The 16,560-nt window shown below is 32.9% G+C and overlaps 1 non-coding gene across 1 annotated transcript; it reads right to left on the bottom strand.

Annotated features, from left to right (window-relative positions):
• Positions 1-11,243: 11,243 nt before the first annotated feature.
• Positions 11,244-11,347, bottom strand: LOC111729917. Its single transcript, XR_002776454.1, has one exon. It is a non-coding gene; the product is annotated as a U6 spliceosomal RNA (small nuclear RNA).
• Between the last annotated feature and the right edge of the window lie 5,213 nt (positions 11,348-16,560).

Below are 16,560 nucleotides of genomic sequence, written 5' to 3'. Positions count from 1 at the left end.
AAAGCAACAGCTGGAAGGCAAAACTGAGGAGACAATTCAGCTACTGCCCCTTGCAGTAAAAATAGAATTTGAAGTTTGAATCACACAAAATTGAAAGTATTTAGAAAGAAACATTCTGGGCTTCTCTTAAAATCCTCAAAAATATCACATTTAGGAGTAAAGGCTACATCCAAAAACTAAGAGTGTCACCATAAGACTGAGAGCAAATACAAAACAGAACTACCCTAACAAAGTATAAACCAAGCTTTCAAAATTGCAAGATAGTTAACCAGTTAACTGACTACTAGACCAACAATAATCACTCTTCAGAGGAATTGTAAAGAATCTGGAGACTCTATAACATGATATTCACATCAACCAAAATATAATGAAAGGTTTATCAGATATGAGAAAATAACAGAAGCTATGACCCAATGTTATGAGAAAAAGTAGTAAATAGAAATAGACACCAAGATGACCCAATTTGAAAGTAAATAACAAGAACTTTAAAACTGCTATTGTTTTAGAATTTAAAGAATAAGATGGACATAATGAATGAACAGATAGGGAAATGTGTCAGCAAAATAGAAACCATGAAAAAGAGCCAAATGGAAATTCTAGAACTGAAAAGTACAATATCTGAAAAAAACAATAAAAACAAAATACTGAATTGAGTTATCACTATGCTGAAAACTGCAGAAGAAAGTATTGATGAACTTGAGAACAGAAATATATATGTGTTTAAAAGTGAAGAACTAGGGAAAAATAAATTTAAGAATAAAATGCCTTAGCTGCCTGTGGAAAAACATTTTTTTGGTTTAATATTTGAGTAATTGGAGACAGACCAAAAGTAGAAGCAATGAAGGAATAAAAACATATTTGAAAAAATAATGGTTAGAAATATTCTATGTATAATTTTTAAAGCATTAATTTACAAATCCAAGATGACCAAAGAAGTCAAGAAGTATAAACACAAAGAAAACCAAAATGGAGCACATTGTTATATTTGTACATGACTATATAAATATGGAGAAGTCTACGTATACAGATACATCCCATGTTGTTATTCTCAGGGAGTATGAGCAGGGTGGAGGAAGACAGAGAATGTAGAGGAGAAAAGAAGACCATTAAAAAATGTATCTAAAATAAAGACATTAATATGATCCCATTTATTTAAAATAATGTATATTATATATAGTAAAAGAAAATGCATGTAAGAATAGTCATCAAAATATTAATGATTAATATTTCAGTATGACTTTTAGTTTTTCTTATATTTTATGAATTCATGAAATTTATTATAATGATTAATCTAATTAGGATTTTTTAAATCTTTTTTTTTGCACATTAAAAATAAGTAAGTCAGAAGCCTACATTTTTACCCACTCCAATAATGATACCGCATAATGTTTTTCTTCATCTATTCATTGTAAAGCAACATACACAGACACTTTGGTCCAGAACTCACTTGTACAATACAAAGAAATCCAGGAGTAGAGATCATATACAGTTTTAGATTTTGATTAGTGTCAGAGGGTTGGTTTAAAAGTTAAGCTTAGTACAGATTTAAAATAACATAGTCACCCTACTGCTGAGGCAGATAACAAATCAAATTTAAATGTACCCACTGAAATCTGCAAGACTCAGCTCATAATTTCTTCTATATTAATAATCAAGAAGAGAAAAATATTCTATGTGATTCCAGTCAACCACACAAAAATATATATTTATGAGTACTACTTTCCTAGGGACTAGCCATTTAGCATTTAATAAAACGGGCATTTATTAGCTCAGCGAAGGAAGACAGAAAATAAGCCAAACAAATGTCAATTACATAGCACATTAGAAGGTGAGAATGCTAAAGAGAAAATTTAAAGAATGAATGAAAATAGAGCCAGAGATGACATGAATTGCAGTTTTAAATAAGCTTCAATAAAGAGATTTTAATTCAAAGGTTGGAAGGAATTTTGAGAATGAGCCATATGAACATTTATAGAAGAGCATTATTAGCCAAGGAAAAAGGGAATACAAAAGCTTCAATGCAGAAAAATGCCATTATGTTTCAGAACCACTGAGCAAGCCATTAAAAGTAGTGCAGGGGATGGTAGTAGGAGATATAGTCTTCTGCGCCATTGTAAGACTTTGTGTTTTACTTTGAGTAATATAAGAAGCTACTGCAGGATTTTGAGCTGAGAAGTTACATAATTGAACTTTACAGTTTTAATATAGTTTTATGTGAATCAATCTGGTGGCTGCATTGAGAGTAGATAGTAAATAGAAGTGACAGAGAAAGGGAAGACGCAGGAATACTAGTTGGAAGACTATAATAATCTGAAGGGGGGCGATAATGATGGCTTTGACTCAGCAGGTAGTGGTGGAGGTGGGTAAAAATGGTCCAGATTTTAGATGTGACTTTAAGGTAAACTCAATTTTTTCCTAATAAATAGGAAAGAAGTGTAAGGGGAAAAAAATGAAGTAGAGGAGACTCTGAGATATGAAGTACTAACAAATAGAAAGCTAGTATCAAAGCTTTTAACTGAAATAAAAACTACAGAAAGAGTAGATTTAGAGAGGGGAATAACCGGAAGTTTGTTTTGTAACAAACTTGTTATGTTTGAGCTGTCTGATAGATTTGCAAATTAAGATGAGTAGCAGCTAGATAAAAGTATGAAGTTAAAATGATAAAACCAGTTGGATATCTTACAATAGAATCAATACTATGTACATATTATTTACAGACTGGATGAGATTACTAAGAGATTAATGCAGATAGAGAGAGGCTATCTGCATTATGAAGAAAGGCTTGTAGGAGAGGAAATGAGGAAAATAAATGAAAATAATACCAAAACATTTTGCTGTAAAGGACAAAAACATCTGAAGGAAAGGAAGCTGACAAACTGAGAGTGTAGGACAGTGGTTCTCAATGGGGAGTAATTCCCCCTGGAAACATTTGGCAATATCTAGAAACAGTTTTGGTGGTCATGACAGGTTGGGCATGGCGATAGGCTGGGCTGCATAGGATGCAGTGCCCTCCTTCTACCCTCCTACCTATGGAGGCATGGAGACTACAACAGGGGAATTATTGTTCCAAGAGTGCAGAGCACCTTTCTGATTTGTCCGCAGAACAGAATTGAAACCACAAGTGAATTTACAAGAGGCAAATTTTAGAATTAGTCAAGGAAAAACTGAATTAACTAATGCTTTCCAAAAAGAAAAAGGGCTGTGTTTTTGGTAGCGAAGACTCCATCAATGGGAGTATTCAAACAAAAATGGATGATATATTTTAAAACATATTTTTGCACTTGATATTGTCTGGGCTAGATGACCTCTTAGAATCACTTTCCAAATTTAGAATCCAGATTTGTTCAGACCTGAGACAAAGACACCATCTAGACTTGGTACTCTTGGTCTACCATGTCTGTTTCATTCTCTTATGGTTCCAGTATCAGCGCCATACTGCCTGCTGGGCATCATTGCCCCTGGTCTACCATTACCAAGCTGCAAGTCCCTTACTCCATTATTAAAATCTAAAACATCCCCACATTTCTTTGTAAGAGCCCCATTATGGCCTTTTGAGTATGTTTCCATTTTTCAAAACAATTCATAGAGATAGCTATTATATTTTTAATATACTCAGTATTTCACATCTACTTCTAAATAAATGTGCCTTTTCCAAATTCAATATCACCCCCTTGACGATATAAGAATTATGTTTTAAACAGCTAGCTTTTAAATTATCCAAAATCATAGCAGTTCCTTCATTTCCTAAGTCATGGGGTATGTGCTACTAAAGACACAGAGATATTAAATGTCCTCATCAACTCTATATTAGCTCTGTATCTCTGTGTGCTAGAAGTATTTGTTAAAAGTATTTTCAACCTTATTTGTACATTCTCTAGCTCAGCTCAGAGATCGCAAAAAGTGGGCATATTCCAACACTCTCCTCATCCCAATTACTAGTAAGAAAATAGAATCGGTAATTTCAAAAAATATTCCAAAGAAAAGTTCAAGACCAAATGGCTTCACTGGTGAATTCTCCCAAACACTTAAAGAATTAATACCAATCCTTCTCAAAATCTTCTTAAAGATAGATGAGAAGGAAACACTTCTATACTAATTTTCAAGGCCCACTTTACCCTGGTGCCAAAATCAAACGAGGACGCTACACAAAAAAAGAATTGCAGGCCAATATCCCTGATGAACACTGATGTAAAAATCCTCAACAAAATATGTGCAAACTAAATTCAATAGTATATTAAAAAGATCATACACCATGATGGGATATGATGCCATGATGATTCGATACACATAAATTAATAAGTGTGACATATCACATTAATAGAATGAAAGATAAAATCATTATTATCTCAACAAATGCAGAAAAATCATTTGACAAAGTTCAACATTTTCTCATGATCAAAACTCTCAAAAATTGCTGTAAAAAGAATACATCTCAAAATAATAAAGGTCATATGTGACATGACCACAACTTACATTGTACTTAATGATGAAAAACTGAAAGCATTTCCTCTAAGACCAGGAAAACAACAAAGATGTCCATTTTAACCACTTAAAATTAAAAACAAACAAACAAACAAACAAACAAACAAACAAAAAACATAGTACTGGAAGTCCTAGCTAGAGCAATTAGACAAGAAAAAAAAGTCACCTAAATCAGAAAGAAAGAAGTAAAAATTGTTTTTATTCGCACATAGCATGCTATTATGTACAGAAAATCCTAAAGACTCTACCAAAAAACTGTTAGAACTAATAAACAAATTCAGAAAAGTTGCAAAATACGAAATCAATATACAAAATCAGCTGCATTTCTATATACTAACAACTATTTGAAAGAAAAAAATAAAAATAATCTCATTTACGAAAGCATCAAAAACAATAAAATACTTAAAAATAAATTTAACAAAGGAGGTGAAAGATCTGCACACTGAAAACTATAAGACATTAATGAAAGAAATTGAAGAAGACACAAATAAAAAGAAAGATATTCTGTGTTCGTGGATTAGGTGAATTAGCATTGTTTAAATCTCCATACTACCCAAAGGATTCAGTGAAATTTTTTTCACAGAAATAAAACAAACAATCTTAAAATATTCATAGAACTGCAGAAGACCCCAACAGCCAAATAGTCTCAAGAAAGATCAAAATTAGAAGCATCACACTTCCTGGTTTTAAACTATATTACAAAGCTATAGTAATCAAAACAGTATGGTATTGGCATAAAAAGAGATATATAGACCAGTGAAACAGATTAGAAAGCCCAGAAATAAACCTATGCATACATGGTCAATTAATTTTTGACAAAGAAGCCAAGAATATACAAAGGGGAAAAGGTAGTTTCTGCAATAAATAACACTGAGAAAACTGGATAACCATATGTAAAAGAATAAAACTGGACTCCTATCTTACACTGCTAACAAAATTCACTCAAAATAAATTAAAGATTTGAACATATAACCTGAAACTGTAAAAATCCTAGAAGAAAACACAGAGAAAAAATGCCTTTAAAAAATCTTCTTAACATTGTTCTTAGCAAGGATTTTTTGATTTTCATGCCGAAAGCAAAGAAACAAAAACGAAAATAAACAAGTAGGACAACATCAAACCAAAAAGATTCTCCACAACAAAGGCAACCAATGACAAAATGGAAAGGAAACCTGTGGAACTGGAGAAAATATTTGCAAAACACAAATCTGATGTGGTTAATAGCCAAAATATACAAGGAACTCATACAACTCAATACCAACACAAAACAAAACAAAGAACACTTTTAAATGGGCAAACCACCTGAACAGACATTTTTTTTAAAGAGGACATACATGACCAACTACAACAGGAAGGGTGCTCAACATCACTAATCGTCAGAGACACACATATCAAAACTGCAACGAGATATCACCTAACACTTTTTAGAGTGGCTATTATCAAAAAACAATAGATAACAAATGCTGGTGAGGATGTGGATAATAGTGAACCCATTTACACTGCTGGTGGGAATGTAAGCTGGTACAGCCACTAGTATGGCACTTCCTTAAGAAATTAAAAAGAGAATTACCACATGATCCAGCAATCCCACTTCTGGATACATATCCAAAGGAAACAAAATCATTATCAAAGATATATCTGTGCCCTCATGTTCGTTGTAGCATTATTCACAATAGTCAAGCTGTGGAAACTACTTAAGTGTCTATTGACAGATGAATAAATAAAGAAAATGTGATACACACACACACACTCACCCTGAAATATTATTCAGCCTTAAAAAAAGGAAATCTTACCATTTGTGACAACATGTACGAACCTGGAGGGCATATGCTTAGTGAAATAAAGCAGAGAAAGACAAATATTGCATAGTATCACTAACATGTGGAATATTTTAAAAAACGTTGAACTAACAGAGAGAGTTGTATGATGGTTGTCAGGAGCTGGTGGGTGGAGGAAAAAGGGATAGGATAGTAAAGGGGTACAAACTTTCAGTTATAAGACACTAAGTTCTGAGGAGCTATTGTATAAAAAGTTTACTACAGTTGCTAATACTGTATTATATAATTGAAATTTGCTAATAAGTAGAACTTATGTGTTTTCACTCCCTGCCCCTACAAAAAAGTAAATATCTGAAGTGGTAGATGTGTTAATTAACTCCATGGTGAGAATCTTTCCACAATGTATGTGTATATCAAATCATCACCTTCTACTCTTTAAATATCTTATTATTTTTTGCCAATTATACCTCGATACAGCTGAAAAAAGTAGTGGCAATACATTATAGATCTTATAAATAGAGGTAAAATGTATGAAAAAAATAACACAAATGACTAGGTGGGAAGTGAAAATATTTAAGGATCTTAATCTATAGAGGGTTATAATATTATTTTAAGGTAGGCTGAAAAGGTAAATATGTATATTATAAACCATATAGCAATCACAAAACACACATATACACAAAACATGCAGTTTTATTTTACTTAAGTTAAAAAAATGGAGGTAAAATAAAATTTTAAAAATACTTAATCCAAAAGTGGGAAAAGGGAAAGGAGGATAGGAAATGAATGAATAACATGAGATAAATAGAAAACAAGCAAAAAGTTGGAGGATTTAAACTTGACCATATCAATATTTACATTAAATATAAAGGGTGAAACCATGGGTCACAAACTATGGCCCATCAACTAAATATAGCCCATTGTGATTTTTTTTTTTTTTTTGGTAAATAAGTTTTTACTAGAACACAGCCATACCCATTCACTTATGTGTTGTCTATGCAGCTTTCATGCTATAACAGTGGAGTTGAGCAGTTTCAACAGAGATTATATGATCCAAAAGCCTAAAATATTTACCATATGGCTCTTTACAGAAATGGTTTGTTGTCTTTAGTCTATATACTTCAATTTAAAGTCAGAGATTCTCACACTGAATTTAAATAAAAAAATAGCTAAATGTAATGTTCAGGAAACTCATTTTAAATATAAAGACATGGGTAAGTTAAAAGTGGAAGACAAAAAGAGTTATATCATATAAATATTAATTAAAAGCAAACTGGAATGGCTAAGATAATATCAGATGAAGTAGTCTTTATAATGAGCTTTATTACCATAGATAAAAAGGAATATTTCCTAAGGAATTAATTCATAAAAAAATAACAATGTTAAATGTATATGCATCTAATAACATTCAAAATATATAAAGCAAAAACAGAACTGAAATGAGAAATGAACAAATCCACAGTTATAATAGGAGATTTCAACACTTTTTAAACAGTAATTGATAGACAAGATAAAAAGATAATTAGTAAGCATAAAGACTTGAATAGCACTTTCAACCGACTGGACATAATTTATAGTAGTGAATATTCCACCCTAAAACAAGAGAATACATATTCAAGTGTTGACAGAACATTAACCAATATTTGTTCTAATCAGCATAGTTATTATTAGCAAATTCCTATAGTTACAAAGGGTCCTTGAGGTTTACAAGCCCCAAGACTGTGATTTCCTAGTCTTTCCCTAGAATTCTATATTGTTTCTGTTGTACAACATTGGAAGGAACCGGAAGCCTTGTTGGTGGGCTGTAGTATCTACTCTCATCTCTCTAAAAGTAATTCTTTCCAGTTGGGACAATCCCCATTGAATTCCATGAGGGTTCACAGCATAAGCATGTAAAACATCAATACTAATTACACATTTATCAATGGGAACAATAAAAGTGGTGCAGGACAGGGGTCCAAATAGCCCCACCCAGTCAGTTATGGCATCTTCTGTAGTAACCAGCAAACAAGACAACCTCTCTCTCCCTCCCCTTCTCTCTCGTCTCTCTTCTCTCTTCCCCTTCCCTACTAGAGAGTGAAAAGTAGTCCATGCTATTGTTGTTGACCTATTTGGTTGCCTATGTGTCTAGCTACAGAAAGTGCTCAGTTTAAGGAACAAATAAGCTTGGGACACTCAGCAGGAATGTTCAGGGATGCTCAGGGCCCATGGTAGACTGCCTGTTTCAGACACATAGTAATAAGTGGGTACTGATATAAGAACAGAGGAACAAATAGGTCAGTGAGAAAAAAAAATGAACTCAGAGAAAGAACATTTATAGGTGAGAATTTAATATATGATAAATATAGCATCACAAATCAAAGGTGAAAGGGTAGGTTGTTTTATACATGATGTTAGAAAGAAAATAAAATTGGATCTCTAAATAATAACCCATATAAAAGTAGAATCTAAATAGATTAATAAAAGATAAAATAGAAAAAAATGTTAGAATTTATATGTGTGATTTAGAGGTACAGAGAATTATTTTTAAAGTACTTAAAAAGCACAAATCCTCAGGCAAAAGTTTGACTATAATTACATCAAAATTAATTATTTTTGTTTAATAGAGAAGAGTATGGATAGAGTTAACAGAGTAACGGCAAACTATAAGAAAACATCTAAAACTGACAATGTAGAAATATACAAGGAATTTATTTAAGTCCTCAAGAGACAGATAACCCAAGAGGAAAAAAAAATTGCAAAAATGATAGACAATTAAAATAGAGCAAATCCCAAGCACTACTAAGAAAATCAAGAGATGTTCAAACTCAGTAGTAATCACAGAAGCAAATAAAAATACAAATAAAATATCATCTTACCCATGTAGAATATAGGGATATAGGAACTCCTGTTGGGAGAAGAATGATGAAACATTCTCAAGAGCTATCTGTCAGCATTTAATCAAATTAAGTTTACACACACTTTATGACCCAGCAATTACACTATGAGATATGTAGCCCAAAGAAATTCTCCCATAAATCTACAAGTGAAAAACATAAAAATGCCCATCGTCACTTTGGTTATTGTGATAGGGATTCAGAGCAATACGAGTATCCATCGCTGACTGGGAAAGTGGATAGATCAGTTTTGTTGGATACACATGAAGTTTTATGAAACATTTAAAAAGAATGGACTAGATGTTTCACAGAGCATCATGGTCGGCACTTCGGTGCTCAGTAAAAGAAGCAGAATGGCATCTATATATAATTTCCATGATTTCCATAAATCAAAAAGGCACATAGAACAAACATATTTTGTAAGACTTCATATAGTCAAATAATATATATGAAATATCTTAGAATGTTTGCCAGTGGTGAATGAGGAGAATGAAATTTGAGAATGGGGACAAATGAGAAGAAAAAGAGAGAGAAAGAGGTTGGGGGAGAGAGAAAGAGGAATAGATGGAGAGAGTTTTCTCTTTGGGAGCAGTTTGAGAAAAATGACCTCAAATGGGGGTAATAACAAAAGAAAAAGCACATAGGCAGAAAAGCATAAGTCTGTAAAAACAAAGGTAAATAACCCAATTTGAATGGAACAACATAGTATTTCAAAAGGAATAGGAGAAGATAAGTCTTAAAAGACCATGGACTGCTTTTATTTGTTTTATCTAAAAAATAAGCTATAAGGTTTACTAATGTTTAATATATAGATTGACAATGAAATTCTAGCTCTCAACTGAAGACATTTGGGATCAATATGGAAGAAAAACTTTTAAAAGCCAAATTTTCTGTCATTTCTCCTTAAATCTAACCTAAATCTCTTCTGTCTCAGTGCAGCTAACATATACTTGCACTTCCTATGGCTCTGTGATGTCATTTCCTTTTGTAGCTATTAGTTCCCTGCAGTGTTTGTGCTTTACTCAACCCAGGCTGTCTGATAACAGATGTGATTTCCAGCTGTGTCTATATACCAACCACAGTGGGTTCATTAATAACAATTATTAAGTACTTTATGTTACAAATTGAGCCTGTAGCCATAGAGAAAACATCCAGTCATTTGTTTTATGGTCTCTTGTCAGAGCTAACTATAAATTCCCATTATCTCAACATTATCAGCATTGCAAAATGGATCTAAGCATGAGTCATAAATAAAACTACCAAACAGCTCAATCATTCTGGAGAGAACAGAGTATAAATTAACACTTGACGATGTTATGTTATATAAGAACTTAAATAATAGCTTAGGCCTTCCTGTCAGCTAATTATGCAAATTATTATTTTTAAGACTTTCATTTGTAGTTGCATGGCTTGTGCATTCATTTAGATATGCAATTAGAGTTCAATAAATATGCTGTCCATGCATTGCCCTCCACAACCCAAGAGTTCCTACTAATGAAGTATGAAGAACAGTGAAAATGAAGAGAGAAAAGTTTCAACTGAGATAATGTCTCTTAGGACTATAGGGAGTAGGAAAAAAATCACACTTTCTCTGAATACTGCATTTCATAGGAAAAATTAAATTGAGGAAGATTAATAGAAAAGGAGCCACAAACTGTATGCATTATTAGTTCCTGGTGGAAGCCCATATGGATTTTCAGTCAATTGTAAAAATATTTATTTAGTTCTCTCTGTGTTGGGTCCAAGCTGTCTTAAATGATGAAGACAGAATAGAAAGAACACATACATTTAATGTGTGAGAGAAAAATAGCCAATAAACACATGAAAATTGACAAAACTTACTAGTAACCAAAGAAATGCAAATTAAAACTATGAGATTGTTCATGTTTTAAAAGTTAATCCCAAGTTTTGGGGAGAAGGTGATGTAATAGGAAATCCAATCATTTGCTAAACCTAGAAAACTATTTTGTAATGTCTACCAAAAGTTCTAAAAGTGTCCATTACTTTTTTTAATTGAGGTATACATTACATCAATTTCAAGTATACAACAAAATGACTTCATATTTGTATTTACTGTAAAACAAACACCACAAGTCTAGTTAACAACCAAAATATAGAACACTTCACAAATTTTCATGTCATCCTTGTGCAGGGGCCATGCTAATCTCCATATCTTTCCAATTTTATTATATGTGCTGCTGAAGTGAGTGCAAGTGTTCATTACCTTTGATCAGTAATTCTAATTTTGGAAAATTTATTAGTTACAGATTTAGTATATGAATTTAATGACGTTGAATGTATAATGGCAAAAATAGCAAATAATACGATATATTAGGAGAATGAGAGAATAACTAAAATAGAATCTAAAATGAAATGCTTAAGTAACTCATGGCACATGCTGATGAACTACAGTGCTGCCATAAAAAATTTTGTGAAGATTGTTTAATATAAAAATGTTCACACAGTACTTTAAATAGATTATAAAATGTTATACATAGTGTCATTTCAAATATTAATTATATTATGAAGTTTTTACACACATATATACATGCACCCATATACAAGACTAAAAGAAATATCCTAAAATATTTAAAGATTTTAGTAATGAACTATGGATAATTTTTATCATCTTAATAATGTTCTATATTTTCTAAAATTTCTTTTAGTGAGAGAGATAGCTTATAACAAATCTGGCTAATAAAGATTTCAATTCACAGTTTTTTCCATGCCTTTCATAACTTGTATATGATGAATCTGTCTAACTTTGTCTTTTACAAAGTCCAACATAAAACTGGTCAAATCCATTTTTCACTGCCTCCAAATCATGCTCTGTTTTCCAGAATCAGCTTTAGCTCAAATTACATTTCATGTCCATGCTCAAGATAGTTATATTAGCTGAAGAACATTAAAGTTGGAATCTTAATTAATTTAATCTCTGCCTAAAATCACATAGAAACAGGCATACCCCAACATTCAAGTTATTACCCCCCTAAAAATAATTATTCTCCTTATATCTCTTAAAGCACGTGAAAAGGAGGTCCAATTTATCACCCACAGCCACCCTGCTGTAAGTTCATTGTGCTTCATCCATACTTCTCTCGCAGCCCAACAATGTTAGCTTTCTTCCACTGTGCCAATCCAACTCTTCTCACCTTCTAACCTCCCCCTTTTTAAGACTAATTTGTCCTCTTTGGCTATGTTAACTCCCTTTTCCACATCACATTTTTATTTCTGACTGGTCTCCTATGAAAGAGTTTCCACATCTGTAAAACAATAAAATAATAAACTCTGTGCTACCAATATCATAAGGTGTGAGGTTTAAATATTTTAAAACTATAAGACACTGTACATGTTGTGGCTATTGTACACCCTTTTTCTCATTCACACAACAGGTATTACTAATATGTAACCAGTCCTTTGCCAGTACTCTTTTTAAGTATGGAAGTTATACTTAATTATTCCCCCTCTTTGCAATCCTGAACTGAATTCATCAATAATTCTAGTCTACCTCTAAAATGTATCTCAATTCATTTATAGCTCTTTATGTCCATTAGCACAGGTCTAACCTGAGCATCCATGATCTCTCACATGAACTACTGATGTTAACTCCTGACTTGTCTTCCCATCCACTCCTGTCCCCTCCGCCTTATTACTAATATAAGGAGGCAAAAAAAATTTTAAGTTAATCTAAATTAATCAATTCCAGGAGTCAGAATGTCCAATAATTTATTTAACAGACATCATAGGTCCAGTTATTGGGGTAGCACACAGATAATGAAGCTTGTATATAATAGCGTAAGAGTACAAAAAAAACTAGAACTCATGAAAGGGACATTTACTTACCAAAGAACTCTGCATGTCTGTGGAGTTGGAAGAGAGAGAGAAATCTACTGAAAGCATCCTCTGATATACACAGCTGCATTTTCCTTCTTAGATGTGTGAAGTACTGGAGATGCCTATCAAAGTAATTCATTGAATACATTGAAATTGACAAATTACTTATTCAACTTTACAAAAATATTTGAACACATTTAAATTGTTTGTCCCATGGATGACTGCACTAATGAAGTTTGTAAACCAAGCATGCCCTCTGTATGAACTCAATACCTCAACAACTTCTTATTATACTTAGAATAAAATCTTTGATCCTTACCATAGACCTACAATCCTAGGTATGACGCGACCCCTTCCTATCTCTCTAGCCAATCTATCCATGGTTTATTATATTTATACTGAATTTTATTTCTTTACTATTTCAGCTCTTTCCCAAATTTGTGTGGCACCATTCCCTCCGCTCTACTCTTCACTTGAATAATTTCCACATGTTGAAGCATGTACATAAAATTTACGTTAGGGTTTGTCAGGAATCTATCTGCATGCATAGCTGAGGATCCTCCTGAGACAATACCTCTATTAGGATAGGAAGCATCCAGCTACTGAAATGAACTCAAACCATTAGCATTATTCATTGCAATAAAAAGTGATTCTGCAAATGGCATGGGTCTATAGCTAGCATTTGTTTCGTTCCAACCCCACAAACTGAGAGAGTTGTGATTTAAAGATTGTTGTGTAAAATTAGTAATTGCTTTTTCTCTTCTGGGAAACTAGTTCACTATATAAAGAAAAATAAGTTGGATTCCTATTGTGTTAGATACTGCTAGTCACTGGTTCAATATCCATTTCCTCCTTCTTCTTTGCTGATTGAACTCTGATTTTATTTGGGGTGTCACTGTATCAGGTTAAATGCTTCCTTCTGCATCCTCCCTGAAAGCTCACAATGTCCATGTGATAGGCACATTTATGGCTAATGACACATATGTAGGATGTTACTGGGAAAGATTACATTTTCTTGGGAAAAAGAATGGATATTCTTAAGATATTTCTCCCTTTCCTGTACCTTCCTCCTTTAAATGTGGACATAATGTCTGAATCTCCAGCAGCCATCTGCTAACAGTGAAATGACAAACATAAAGCAAAGGTCAAGAGATTCACAGAGATGCTGGCCTGATACTATTAAGCTACTGAACAACTCTATTAGATATTTATTTCCAATTGTACATGACCTTCCCCCATATAAGCGAATCAAATATGTTCATGAAGTCTAGATACGTGCTGTTTTTGTCTTCAAGAAAGCACTGCTGTTTATGTGACCTCATGCTCCAGCAAACCTAGAGAACCCTTGAAGTTCCAAAACCATGTAGTGGTTAACAGTGAGGCAAAAGAGAATATCTCTTTCCTTACTATGTGTCATATTAAGTGTAAAATAATAATTGAGACATTTTTCCTGAAACCCTCATTTCCAAATAAGCAGCAACTACAAAAAAGGCAGTGTACAACTGAGAACAAAGTTGCTAAATTCTGGAAGCTAAGACATTGACAGAAGCACATAAATGAAGGAAGTTTTAGGTCACTCCTCTCAGTCCATGACAAATAAAGTGGTTGAATATAATCAATAACAATATCGATGCCCTAAATAACATAAATAATAGGATATCTATAACTGATATTTATTAAACTCTTTATTCTGAAAATTTTAAAAAAGGACATGCGTTGTTTTTCAAGTTTCCATGAAACAGTCATATGGACTGGTTTCCAAGTCCTTAGTAGTAAGAGGGCTTCGAATAAATGTTAATTGTACAGTTTTACTAAAACTCTAGAGCTGCTCTGTCCAATATGATAGCCACTAGATACAAGTGGCTATCTAAATTTAAATGTTACAATTAAATAAAATTTAAATTTGAGTTCCTCAGTCATACTAGCCACATGTGGCTACTGAACATCACAGATATAAAACATTTCCATCATTGCAAAGAGTCCTATAGAACAATGTTGCTCTACAGCCTGAGCAACAGTCTGGCTTGGACAGTCCTCAGTATGCAATATATATACCTGATATGATTATCACTGGAAAGTAAGCTTCATAAGGTAAGAGATTTTTATCAGTATTGTACACTGCTCTATCTTTAATACATAGATAATAGTTTATACATACCTGATGGTCAACAAAAAACTGTGTAGCGCATTCAGAGTCCTCAATTCAGTTAGATGTACCATGAAATATGTTTTATTCTCAAAATTCCTTAACCTTGAACACTCAATCTGCCTAGAGCACACATCTCATTTTCATTCCATTCTATTCCTATTTAAATTTAGTCCAGTCTAATGATTTCTATAATCTCATCCACTTATTAAAATCTGTCTCATTCAGGAAAATATTCCATCAAATTCAAGTATTTTTATAATCACTATGCATAGTTTCCAGGTATGACACTCACTCTTGTCCTCTTTCTCTTTTCTTCTTATGCTTATCACTGATTTCTCCTATCCTCACCTTCCCAACAGAGTGCAAATTCCAGGAAGACTCACTCTAACCTATCTTATTCAGGAATGGAGCTAGCAGAAGGGAGAGGAGATTTTGACTATGTGACTATCAATCCACTTAGAGTGGACAGGGCCTTCCCAATCTTGGTCTGCTTCTCCTACTATCTGTGGTCTTTGTTGTTACAGTGATCTTATTGTATGAGATTGCTCTATTTTCTTGGGGTTTCACCTAAGTCTCCTCCAAGAATCTCTTAAAAGAGATTCTTCAGCCTCCTCCTCAAATCTTCCAGAGAGACAATCACTGACTTTTCTTAATAACTACTTATTCTGCTTCATATTTCCAATATCTTTCTTTACTTATTTGAAAATACTTTCTATACTTACTTAAAATTTTTGTTTGTTTTATTCCATTAACTATTCCTCTAGAATAAATATTGTATTGTGCATATCCTTTTTTAATCCTATAAAACTCAGATGCTTGCTTATTTTTGTGACCTCATATTCTTTTTATAGTGTCAATTCCTTGGATGCTCAGAACAAGATGGTGGACTTGGATATATAATTTAGCATAGTTGACATATATATGATATCTAAAACCATGTAAATTGATGAAATTATCTAGAGAAAAGGTGTATAGAGGAAGACAAGAAAAAGATTATGACAGAGCATAAAAGAATTTTCATATTTCAAGGTTATTTCATATTTTAATTTTCATATTTCAAGGGAAAAGCAGAGGAATCCACAAAGAATACTGAGAGCCAGAGGGGTAAAAGAAACAAAGAGAGGTTGTAGTGTTACAGAGGCCAAGAATGTTTTAGCAAAGAGGACATGAGTATTGTGTCAAATTCATGTCAAATCTGGTTCAAGTAAAATAAAAAGTGAAAAACCAGACTTTGCCGACAAAAAGCAACAATTTCACTCAATCCTTTGAATCTCATGGTCTGTAGAGACATTCTCGTTACTGTTTTTCCAGATAGCCAGCACAAAGATGGACATGAAATAGCAAGAGGCTATGCTTTCTACCTCCCACCACAGAGTAAATTCACTTATTCCATAGCCACCTCAATTACCACCTTACTTCAGAAGAGACTGATAGGCATTTT

Source organism: Pteropus vampyrus, unplaced genomic scaffold (genome assembly GCF_000151845.1).
Source record: "Pteropus vampyrus isolate Shadow unplaced genomic scaffold, Pvam_2.0 Scaffold288, whole genome shotgun sequence".
In the NCBI taxonomy this organism is placed as follows: Eukaryota; Metazoa; Chordata; class Mammalia; order Chiroptera; family Pteropodidae; genus Pteropus; species Pteropus vampyrus.
This window is presented reverse-complemented; position numbering and strand designations above follow the sequence as displayed.